Consider the following 13,160-nt stretch of genomic DNA (forward strand, 5'->3'; position numbering starts at 1 on the left):
AAAATCTGAAGTGTGTCTCAGAACAAGTCTAAGGGTCTCATCTCTCTTCCCTCTGTTCCTGCTTCACGTTTCCTAGGTTTATGAACGTCTCTGCCATTGATGTTGAGTAATTCAATGTACACAAATGGAACACAACTTCTCATTTCTCTGGCTGTACATGATACAGAATCACACAACTCATGCAATCATACATGTTCATAGGGTAATAATGACCATCTCATTCCTCCATCCTTCCCACCCCCACATTCCCCTCCTCCTGTTACAGCAGATGCTGTTGAGAGGAAGTATGGGACTTCTGTGTCCATGCCATAGACACAGACAAGAGCTGCTCAGTATCATCTCCTGCTCTTAGGGACATTTTTTTTAGTAGATTCAAGGTACAGACAGGAAAACATCACTGTGCTGAGACCCTGCTTGAGCATGGACAGAACCTGTGAATGAATTAAAGTTCAATTCAATGTTTCAAAACATATTTTTAATTTTTATCTCTCTGTGCCTAACATGGTAGAGGCTCTGAGAAATCAGAAATGAGAGAGAGATCATTTTTCACCCAACATACAGCATATATACATGAAAGGGGAATAAGAGGCTGTACCATTAGAGAAATATGAAAATAGTAACAGATCAAAGGATAATTCATTTGAATAACACAGATTGCCATTTCCATATTTATAATAAATAATTTTCTTTTGCCCATATGATATTAATTCATTAGATATCAATCACACAGGAAGAAACAATTTCTGTTTAATCTGGGCTCAATTACATTGTATCAACTAGATATCATCTTGGAGGACATTGCTGAGTATCATAGACACTAGCACCTGCATTTTGTTCAAGTAAGGATGAGTCCAGCCAATAGCAGCCAAAGTTAAATTGCTAATCTCTGGGTCTGATGCACTCATCTTTTTCAGTTTTTTCCAACAATCAGTAAGTTTTCAACAGAATAAAGTGGCCTTAGTTAGAGAAACATCTCTGGTACATTCTTAACCCTTTAAAGTCCCTGAGTAGTAATGAAATCCAGACCTACTTTTCTCCTATTTGATGGCGAAGGTTAATTATAAATATACAGGCAGATGTGGCAGTTGCAGGTGTGTCCTGGAGTTGGGGACACAGGGGGATGCTCTGGATTACTTGTGCCCAATGGACCTTTGTCTTGTCTCACCATTCTTGCAGAAATGATGCAACTGATGCCCCTGACGGCTTTGTTCTGGAATCTACCAGAAATCCCAAAGGAAGTGCACAAGAAAATTGGTTCCATCCTGGGGTGAAGGAAATTGAAATACATGATTGTTTTGTGGAGGGGACAACCTGTCAGCAATGGCTTGCCCAAATGCCGTGTGCCTCAAATCCACACAGCGTTTCAAATATGGCTGAAGTTATTCAATCTGAATACCTAGAACAAGTTACATGGACACCTGTGCTCATTTCTGTTCTCTAAAATAAAATTGGGTGATACTTATGCCGTGGGAAGACTTTGCATGTGAATTCAAACAATCTGCAAATAGTACAAAGCTTAGCACCTGGCATTCAAAATCCCCATTAAAAAAATCATCCTCTTCTTCATTCACATCCTCATCATCACCTTCACAGACCGTATGGAGTGTTGAGGACACAGTTTAAAGGGATGCCTTTTCTCCCCTTGTGGATGACAGTGTGTGGCAGGAAGAGTCAGGTGGCAGTTAAAGAGGACTTTCCATGAGCTTTATGTTGTGCTCACCACAACAAAGCATATGAACTCATAGTACCATCCCTGACAATCTGCACTTCATTCTCCCATCTGGGTAGACAAAGTGAAGGCTTCTCCTGATGGTGAAGAAATAATGCTATGCAATGCCCTTCCTCCACCCTTCCCTTCCACAGCAGCTACTGATTCACAATGGGGCTCTGCTGACTTAGAACTAAGGAGGGCAGGTACAAAGCCGCCACTTCCCTGGTGCCCAGTGGCCCTGACATCAGCCTCCTGGTATCAACACAGGTTCAGGTGCTTCCTGATGCTGATATCCACAGCAGGAAGAGATGCATAATGGTGCCCACTTCACTGGGGTCCTCAAGCTGAGGAGCTGGAGGCACTGGCTAGTTGTTGACTACTGTGTGACTTTGGTGGCTCAGTGCATACGGCTCCTAGCTTACCAAGTAGCTGAAGCATATCAGAAACTCTTAAGAGCTTCCTAATATTAATGATGGAGAAGAGGAGCAGGAAATGAACATGTAGCAATGTTTATCAGTTTATCTCTACTAAGGAAGAGGCTCTTCTCTGCTACAAATTTTTCATTTCTTTAAAAAAAATAGCTTTATATTTCTACTGTTGCAGTAAATTAAAGTTATTTTTTTCCTTTTAACCATTCTCAAGTATTATGATAAACATCATTAATCACATAGATTTTTTTAAATATTCATCATCACCATCTCAAAAATCTTTCATTATTTCAAAGTGATCCTCTGTTCCAAACATGAAGAACTCCAAACATTCCTTTCCATCACTGGCTCCAGGCATTGCACTTACATCATGTGCGGTATTAAACTCCTCAATGTTCCTCAAGAGGCAGATTAAACGATCTTGATAATTGGTTATAATGCATTTTCCAACACACATCACAACTGGAAACCACAGGGGCTGAGATTTAGGGCATCCTGCTGGGCAGCCTCCTCAGGGCACCTTTAATGTCCCTGTTCCTCAGGCTGTAGATGAAGGGGTTCAGCATGGGGGTGACCACAGTGTACATCACAGAGGCCACTGCACCCTTCCTTGGAGAATGTGATGCAGCTGACCCAAGGTACACTCCAAGGCCTGTCCCTATAAATAAGCCAACAACTGCCAGGTGAGAGCCACAGGTGGAGAAGGCTTTGTACTTCCCACCTGAGGATGGGATCCTCAGAATGGAGGAAACGATTTTATAGTAAGAGAAAAAGATCCCTGAGATGGGGAAAAGGCCATAGAAGGCTCCCAGAATATATTTGACAATGTTATTAGAAAAGGTGTCGGAACAGGGGAGATTCAGAAGTTCAGAAGGGTCACAGAAGAAACTGGAAATTTCCACACTCTTGAAGATTGTAATTTTTAAGATCATCGAATTGTGTAACAGTGATTCTAAAAGGCTTAATAGAGAGGACACCAAAATTAAGAAGCCACAGAGACGAGGATTCATCATGACCAAATAGCGCAGGGGGTGACAGATGGCTACAAACCGATCATAGGCCATCACACTCAGAAGCATATAATCCATACATCCAAAAACGGTAAAAATAGACATCTGTGTCAGGCAACCCACATAGGAGATGGCTCTGCTGTGAGTTAGGATGTTCACCAGCATCTTGGGGACCGTGGTGGAGATTAAACCAATGTCAGCCAAGGACAGGTTGGAGAGGAAGAAGTACATGGGGGTGTGGAGGTGGGGGTCAGAGATGACAACCAGAATGATGAGCAGGTTCCCAAGCACTGTGACCAGGTACATGGACAGGAACAGTCCAAAGAGGATGGGCTGCAGGTCTGGATCCTCTGAGAGTTCCATTAGATAGAATTCTGATATTTGAGTTAAATTTTGTGCTTTTGTGTTGCTGGGACACCTTTTGAAAAGCAAAGAGTGTAAGAAAAAAAGAAAAAGAAAAAGAAAATTATCAGCAAGCTCCGCTCACTCTGTGTGCATTTGAATTCAGGTATTCACTAGAAAGCTGCTCACACTAGAGATCTACATGCCCTCAACACAGGACTCAGTCCTGTGACACCCAGACTTGCCCACTCTTTCAATGTTGCTATCTACATCATTCACCCCTCTCTCCACACTCTATTTCAGACATTTAATTGATAAATATTAAAAGCCCAGGAGCAGAAAGAAGAAGTTCATGATTGCAGGAAATTATAGCCTAGCATTTGAGAGGAAATTAAGGAAAAGTAATGTTTTTTATAAAGAAAAAATAATGTTCATGGAAGTTTATTAAGAACCAGCTAAATTTACTTTGTTTTATTCTAACAAGTTGAGGGTAATGAGTCTCAGTCAGAAAGCATGGTCTTGAGCCATTTATCTTCAATGTGACTCATCATTTTTTATTTTCTCATTGCCCTCCTCTGCAGATTAAAGCTTGCTCTTTAATGGCATGTAATATAATATAAATTTCCTTTTCTTTGGAACATTTCAAATTTCAATAAATATTATTGAGCTAAATGCACAAAATCAATAGTAACCCTGATCACAAATTAGGCTGAAAGAGATGAAATTAAAAACATAAATGATAAAAAACATTTTGAATAGTTTGATTTTATACTGGTTTATTTGTATGAACCCATACAATATCAGCAGACTAGCTGGCATATAGAAGAGCTCTTCACTGTTTTTCTTTCCTTTATTCTGTCCTCCAGCTGACATGTTAAAACTGGTCTATGGTTTTGTGATCTCAGTCCGTCAAGTTTGCAGTTTAAGATTCCATCACCAAAAAAAGGCACAAAGCTCAGCTTTTATTTATAACCACATTATTTCCACTTTGTGGACTCTCTGGTTCCTGATATTCAGATTGTAATTCTCTAACTTACGCTATGTGAGTGTAACTTGGGGTCATTATTAGTCTCTTCTTGCTGTGATTTAATTTGTCTAAATTTGGGGTAATAATTACCTACCTTGGGTTTTAGAAATCTTTCCAATGACCTAACTAGTGGTTTTGTCTCAGTTAATGTTATATTCATCTTTGGATATTTTAGATTATCCACATACTGTGAAATCAGACCAACACCAGTTGAATCAGGATATCTGCATGTGAAATCCTGGGTGGATTTTTTCTTACACCAGAGTTGGAAACCACTGTTTGACAACATCCTGGCACTTTGGAAAAGCTCCATGAATATTACCTTCTCATATTTCAATAACACCCACTACCTATGTTAAAATATATGTATTTGACAATACTTGTCTCAGGACTAACACTGTATAGAGAGATTTGAACAATTACCTGAGAAACTTGTGTTCTTAGTGAGCTCGGGATTTAGGATAAAGAGAGGGGAAATACTGAATCTTAAATGAAACATCCACAAGCCTTTGAGATGTAGAAAGCACAATTATAAGTCTTGAACAACATGCCTTTGGTCCATACCCTTGGCTCATGCCCCTGTGATATGGGGGAAATGAACAAGTGCATAAAAAAGTGGTACAGAATTGTGCAGCTCCACCCTGGCTCCACCTCCTGTCCAGAATCTGATACAGCCCTTCTATAAACATTCGACACCCAGGCCAAAATAGGGCTTCATCTCAGCCTCAAGACAGCCCACATTCTCCCTTTCATGTGTACCTGCCTTCATGAATAAACCTCTATCCATGCCTCTGTCCAAAATTTCCTCATTATTCCTGTAAGAGCATGATGTATCTATTTCATCCTTAGTCAATGCAGTTGTATAAAAAAAAAAAAAAAAACAACTTAGCTATCAATGATGAATCCAGACACTAGTGACTTTCTACTTCACAGACACAATAAGTGGTACTGAAAGACACTAATAGCCATCCACTGTGTGTTTTTGTTTTCTTCCACCCAACATAAAGTTCTCTACCTATGTCCTAAGGTTTTAAATATAAGGTATACATTCAAGTGATGTAAGAACAAAATAAAATGATATAAAGACATAATGTTAAGTTTGTTTTAAGATTAGAGGGCTGTTTTCAAGCATGGAGGGGCATGTGGTGAGGTCCAAGCAGGTCCTGGAAGGGGTCCAATAGCGTGATCTCTGCTGAATGATCATCAGCCTCCCCTACTGTGACCTCTCCTGTGATCTGCAGTTGTTCTTCCATAGTGCATACAGCAGGCACCCGCCCTGCTCTGCCCTTGATCACCAGGAATCCAACAAGGAACTGCACCATGGGCAAGCTCTCTTTCTGCAGTGACAGGGAAGAGGAATGGCTCTTGGCTTATTGATGAGACAGCCTGCCAGGATTCTCCTGTGATGCCCAGTGTCCATGGTCAGACAGCCCAGTGCTACCATGGTGCTGTCTTTCCTACCTAACAAACAAGAGCAAGTTGCATAATTATAAAGTTCTTTTTTATTGTAAATTAATGATATATGGGGCATGCATTTTCAGAGTGGGACAATGTACAAGAAATGAAACTGATGATAGAGAACACATTGCTCACCCGTTGAGCCTGGGAAGCCCTGAGCCTCAGTCCATGGTGCTCTGGTTTCTGGCATCGTCCTCCTCATCCTTATCACCACCAGAGTCTTTTCATGGTGCTTAGGAAATCTTTTTTTCTTTTCATTCTTTCTGTTTTTTTTTCTTTTTTGATACCAGAAATTGAACTCAGGGGTGCATAGCCACAGGACCTTAGCCTTAGCTCTTTTCATTTTTTGAGACAGGACCTCCCTAAGTTGATTAGGGCCTTGCTAAGTTGCTGAGGCTGGCCTTGAACTTGCAAACCTCTGCCTCAGCCTCCCACCCCTCCAGTATTACATGCACACACCACTGCACCAGGCTAGTGAACACTTCTGAGGACACATTTTGTACCCTATAGGAAACAGAACCAGTGTGAATGGAGAGCACATTTTAAATAAGATATCTGATACCCTGGAAAAAATAAAAACATAAACTTTTCAAACAAGATGCATGAAAATTGACATCCTGAAGATTCCCATATGGATACTCAAACTGTGATGTTTGTCCTTCTGATAGAGGAGCAATACTTTCCATCTTTCTTCCAGGGTCCCAAGGCTCCATCTGCCCTACTAGGTTATACTGCTTCTCTGCTGGCTCATGACAAAGAAGTCCACATGCCAAGACCCACCCATACCTGGTGCCCAACACAAGCTCAGACTCTGTTTCCAGCATTCCCATGAATATGCTGTCAGCTGGGAGCTTCCTGATGCAGAACCACAGAAAGACACACAGCCATGCAGCTCACTGGACAAGAACCATGCACTGAAGGGCTGCAGGCACAGGCTGACTGTGGACTAATATAGGATCTTGGTAGTTCAATGCACAGAGCTCATTATTGAACTAATTGGTCCATGCAATGCAATCTCCGGGGACTTCTCAACATTAATGCAGGAAGATGAAGAAAAGAAAATGAAGGTCCACTTAAGATATGGAACCAGTAAGCTATAATTGGGAGGGACTTTGTGTACTGAATTTACTGCACTCACTTCTGTGTTTTAAAGATAATTAGCTTTTAATGTCTATTCTCAATATAAATATGCAATATAAATATAAATAATGAAACATTGCTATTTGAACCTAATGAGCATATGCTTTAGTCACATTTATTTAGTCATTATTTTTTTAAATGAAGCATTCAATCATTTAAAAAAATAGTGGTCTCCTGCTCAGGACAATTGTCAAAGGACTCTGCAGCATTGGAATGATGAGAAACTCTAAAGTGTGTCTCAGAATAAGCTCTAGGGTCTCCTCTCACTCCCCTCTGTTCCTACTTTACTTTTCCTAGGCTCATGGACATGTCTGCCATTGTTCTTGAGTAACTGAAGTTTGTAGATGCTGTTAAGGAGAAGATTAGGGCTTGTGTTTCAGTGACCAGACACAAACAAGACCTGTTCAGTCAGTGAAAACCAGCAAAGGGAGGATCTACACTAAAGGGACATTCAACCAAAGGAGAAACTAAGTCAAATTAAAAACCAGAAAGAAATCAAAATGACAGGGAATACAAAACATAACGCAATAATAACCTTGGATGTCAAAGGCCTAAACTCATCAATCAAAAGACATAGATTGGCAGATTGGATTAAGAAGCAAGACCCAACAATATGTTCATGGGCAAAGACATCTGCAGGCTGAAGGTGAAAGGATGGGGGAAAACTTATCACTCATATGGATTGCATATACAAGCAGGGGTTTCCATTTTCATCTCAGATAAAGTAGAGTTCAAACCAAAGGTATCAGAAGAAACAAAGAAGGATATTTCATACTTCTTAAGGGAAGTATATATAAGCAGGACATACAATTATAAATAGTTGTGCCCCAAACAATGGAACATCTATGTACATCAAACAAACCCTTCTCAATTTCAAGAGTCAAATAGACTAGAGCACAGCAATACTGGGTGAATTTAACACAACTCTCACATTACTGGACAGATCTTCCAAACAAAAACTAAATAAGGAAACTATAGAATTAAATAATACAATCAATAATTCAGACTTGACATATATAATTCATCAACAAATGTATATGCTTTCTTCTAAGAAGCATGACTCTTTCTCTAAAATAGACCGTATCTTGTGCCACAAAGCAACTCTTAGTAAATACACACACACACACACACACACACACACACACACACAGAGAGAGAGAGAGAGAGAGAGAGAGAGAGAGAGAGATAATACACTACATTCTATCAGACAACATGGAATGAAATTAGAAATCAATGATAAAATAAAAAAAATATAAGCTACTGTAACAAATGGAGACTAAATAATAAACTATTGAATGATGAATGGATAGTACAAGAAATCAAGGATTAAATAAAATTATTACAAGTAAATGAGAACACTGACACAATTTTATCACAACCTCTGGGACAGAGAAGGCAGTAGTGAGAGGAAAGTTTATTGCATTGAGTGCACTCATTAAAAGAATAAAAAGTCAACAAATAAATGACTAAAACTACATCTCAAAGCCTTAGGAAAAAAAGAAGAAGAAGAAATCAACACCAACAGCAGTAGAAGACTGGAAATAATTAAAATCAGAGCTGAAATCAATGAAATCAAGACAATCGAAAAAACTGACAAAAAAGTTGGTTCTTTGAAAAAAATAAATAAAATAGACAAACCCCTGGTCATTCTAAGAAACAGAAAGAGAGAGAAAACTCAAATTACTAAAATGCAAGATGAAGAAGAAAACATCAAATCGGACATGTCTGAAATACAGAAAATAATTAGAAAGTATTTTGAAAATTTATATTCTAAGAAATTAGAAAATATCAAAGACATTACAATATTTCTAGACAAGTGATCTACCCAAACTGATAGAGGAAGTCATACATGATTTAAAGAGATCAAGTTCATGTAATGAAATAGAAAATGTCATTAAGAGCCTATCAACCAAGGAAAGCCAAGGACCAGATGGATTCTTTTTTTTTTTTTTATGTTGTAACAGTCATATTTGTAACATAGTTTTATTGCCTTGGTTAATTGTATTGTTAACCTACTATAGATGAAATTATTTAATATAGAACAGTGATTTCAAGTTTTCAATTTTTTTGAATATTTATTTTTTTGGTTTTGGGTGGACACAATATCTATTTTATTATTATTAATTTTATTTTATTTTCTATTGATTTTAAAAAATAAATGGCAGCAAAATGAATTACAATTCTTATTACACATATACAGCACAAGAGAAAGAGAATATATCATCAGAGAAAAAGAATATATCATCAGGCCTCCCTGATACTGTGTGCATTTGAATTCAAGTATGCACCATAAAGCTGCTCACACTAGAGATCCACGTACCCTCAACATATTTCTCAGTAGTGAAACACCCAGTCTTGCACATTCTTTCACTATAGCTCTCTCCATCATTCACCCCTCTTTCCATTCCCTATTTGAAGACATTGAACTGAGCAAAGTTAGAAGCCCAGGAGCAGAAGAGAGAAGTTCAAGAAGATAATAAAATATAGCTTATGATTTAAAGGAAAACAGAGAATAAGTAATGACCTTTCTATTAAGAAAACGCAATCTTAATAAAAGTTAATTAAGAACCAGGACAATTTACCTCATTTTGGTCTAAATACCAAAAATACTCTTTTGACACATTCTATTTAAGACACCATTGGGGCTCCATTCTCTGACAACTAAATTGAGGGTGATGAGCCACAGACAGAAAGCAGGTTATGAGCCAGTTATCTTGAAAGGGTTTCATCATTCATAGATTTTTCTCATTTCCCTCATCTGTGAGTTTAAGCTTGATGTTCAAAAATTATGTAATATGAAACAAATATCCTGGCCTTGGCACAATTCTAGTGTCAATAAATATGATTGAATTAAATGCACATGATCAATAGTAACACTGACTACTAATGTGGCAAAAGTAGATGATATTAAAATTACAAATGATAGGAAATACTTTTGAATAGCTTAATTTTATACAAGCTTTTTTTCTATTCATACAATATCAGGAAAATATCTGGTATACAAAACAACACTTTGTGCTTTTTCTCCCTCTGACCTGTTAAAAACTGCTTCAGGGTTTTTGATCTCAGCCCATCAGTTCAAAGTTTAACATTTGAGCACCATGGGAAGCCCTAAAGCTTTCTCTTATTTCCAACCATCTTATTTTCACTTTGTGGATATCTGGTCATTCCTTATGTGTGGATTGCAGTTCTCTTACTTAAGCCACTTGATGAAAGTGCTGCTTTGTTATGTCAGTTCTCGCTGTGATTGTAGAAAACAATTCATAAAAGGACAGTACAGGAAATAAGGTAAATACTTCTGGGGAATTTTAAAATTTTAAACATAAGAAAATAAATATCTATCTTGGTTCTCATAAGAAATTATATTTTCCCTTTCCAATTGCATATCTAGTGGTTGTGTCTCATTTATTACATATCCACTTGTGGATATTTTAGTATATACATATAATGTGACATCAGATCAACAACAATTTAATCAACATATCTGCATGTGACGTTCAGGGGTCCTTTCTTACACTAGAGTTGGAAACCAATGTTTAACAACATCCTGGCACATAGAACAGGCTCTCTGAATATTACCTATTCTTTCTGTCAATACCCTCTAGCTATATTAAAGCAAAAGAATTTGATAATACTTGTCTCAGGACTAACCTTGAATAGGAATTGTACAATTATCTAAGAAGCTTGAGCCTTAGTATTTCTTCCTGATTCCATTCTCCTGCAAACCTGTCTCCCAAACATACTTATTATGAATTGGGAAAGTGTAATTTTCTGCCTGTGTTTTCTACGTCAGTGTTCATTTACACATCCATCAAGTTTTTCATTAAATTCCACCTATAGAAAGTGTAGTCTGAAACACAACACCCATTGCCCCCCAAATCTACTATTATAAATTAACATGAAGTCTTAATTCCATCTATGAATTATTTTCATAGACTTCAAAGGCTCTATTGGATGCAAAGTATCATCTGAAGAATGGCTATTCTCTACATCATAACACCTGATAAATTTTGTCTTGCATAAAGGATAATATTTCCACTTGGCTTCAGTAGAGGAGATGTTGCCCTGGGCTGGGTCAAAAAGGACACAGCTCAATCCCAACACACTGACCCGCCAATGTGTGCTCAATGTGTGAATCTCTCTATCTCTCTCACTCACTGCTTAATGAAAAATAGGGAAAAATCACATCCATCTCCAAAACATGGGGCACCAAAGACAAGGCAGGAAGGTAATAAATTTGGTCTTTGTGATTTTAATTTTAAGAATTCCATGATTAGGGAAATATCAAAGTTAGGGAGGAAAGCTATTTTCAGGTGATACTGGAACCTTGAAGGATGTGGAATTCTGATCTGTGCCTCAGTTGAAGGCTCAAGCTGTAGGTGCCCCTTATGTTTCTGCTTCTTTTCCTTTTTAAACTCATGAAGATCTGTGTTATGATCCCATCCAAGTTGACTATTGTGAATGATATTACAAAATAATAAGGAGGACCTGTAACTGTGATAGGGACACAGAAAGACACTTTAAAGTTGTCATTGTTTCCACAGGGCATGGCTTAAAGAATGAACATACAGACAGGAATCAATAACCCCATTAATCCAAATTGATTTGGGCCAATTAAGTTAAGGAAAATGGGATAGGGGCGGGTTTCAATGCTCCACAGACTTGCTCTTGCTGCCTCCCTGTGCCAAGCAAAGCAGGGGCACAGGAGTCAGAATAGAAGGAAGGAGATGTTTTCCCCCAGTACAGCACACATGCATCTCCAGTGTCTATTTAATCCTTATTAAATATTTAATCCTTACTCACTGCAGCGGTGTCAACTAGAAATCAACTCAGATGACAATGGTGAATCCAGACACTAGTGACCTTCCCAACTTCACAGAGATAGTAAGTGGGACTGGCAGACTCTGAGACCCATCCACCACATGTTTTCATTCTTCCCCACCCAATAGGAAGTTTTCAGCATAGTTCCAGATGTCTCAATGGCTGGCAAACCTCAGGTACATTTGTTAAACCTTCCCAGTTTCATGAATGAAATAAATACCTGACCATAGGTTTGCTTTGAGTGTGAAAGAACTTTTTACAAGCATGGAGGAGCATGTGGTGACCTCCAAGAAGGTTCTGGAGGAGGCCCGAGAGCCTGATCTATGCTGAATTGATCACTCCCCTACAGTGACCTCTCCTGTGACCTGTGGCTGTTCTTACATGATGCATGCAGCAGGCGTCCCATTGATCTGTCCTGTGATCCCTAGGAATCCCAAGTGGCAGAGCAACACTCTATCTGCAGTAACAGGGAAGATAAATGGCAGGTTGGCCTGCTGATGGGACAGACTGCCAGGGTTCTCCTGTGATGTCCTGTGTCCATGGTCAGACAGCCCAGTGCAAACAGGCTGCACCCTTTCCCACCTAACAATGGAGTAGAAGTTACAGAAGGAAAACACATTTTTTCCCTTTTCTATATAATAATAATAATGTGGACACATGTAACGAAATGAGATGGTGCACATGAAATAAGACCGAGCACGCTGCTCAGCACCTGAGCCTGGGAAACCGGGCACATCAGTTCATGATCTAGTCTTTTGTCAGCCCATTCATCATCCTTATCATCACTACCTAGTCCTTTCCTAGAGCTTAGGAAACACTACTAAAGGACCCATTTTGTGCTGTTGTGGGTGAGATTTCTGTGTGAATTAGAATCAGTGTGAGTGGGAGAGCACAGATTGAATAAGATTTTTCATCTCCCACCTGAAACAAAAGCTTGAATCCCACAACCCCAAGTTGAAGCTGTATGCTGGTGTCCTCCCATGTGGATACTCTGTGGTGACTGACCTCATGTGAGGTAACACTACTTCCTCAGTCCTTCCCACATCCAAGGCCCCTCTGGACTTACTGGGTCACACTACCTCTCTGCAGGGTCATGACCAAGAAGTGCTGATCCTGAGACCCTACCAAGTGTGGAGCCCAGGGAAGGAGCAACTGTGTCCAGAGGAACAGATTGTGTGCTTAGGAGCTTCCTGATGCAGACACCCGAGGAGGAGGCACAGCCA

At 39.1% G+C, this 13,160-nt stretch overlaps 1 pseudogene; it reads right to left on the bottom strand.

The window, feature by feature from the left end:
* Positions 1–2,624: 2,624 nt before the first annotated feature.
* Positions 2,625–6,727, bottom strand: LOC143401107 (olfactory receptor 7E178-like; annotated as a pseudogene).
* Between the last annotated feature and the right edge of the window lie 6,433 nt (positions 6,728–13,160).

The sequence above is a fragment of the Callospermophilus lateralis genome, chromosome 1 (assembly GCF_048772815.1).
Source record: "Callospermophilus lateralis isolate mCalLat2 chromosome 1, mCalLat2.hap1, whole genome shotgun sequence".
NCBI lineage: Eukaryota > Metazoa > Chordata > Mammalia > Rodentia > Sciuridae > Callospermophilus > Callospermophilus lateralis.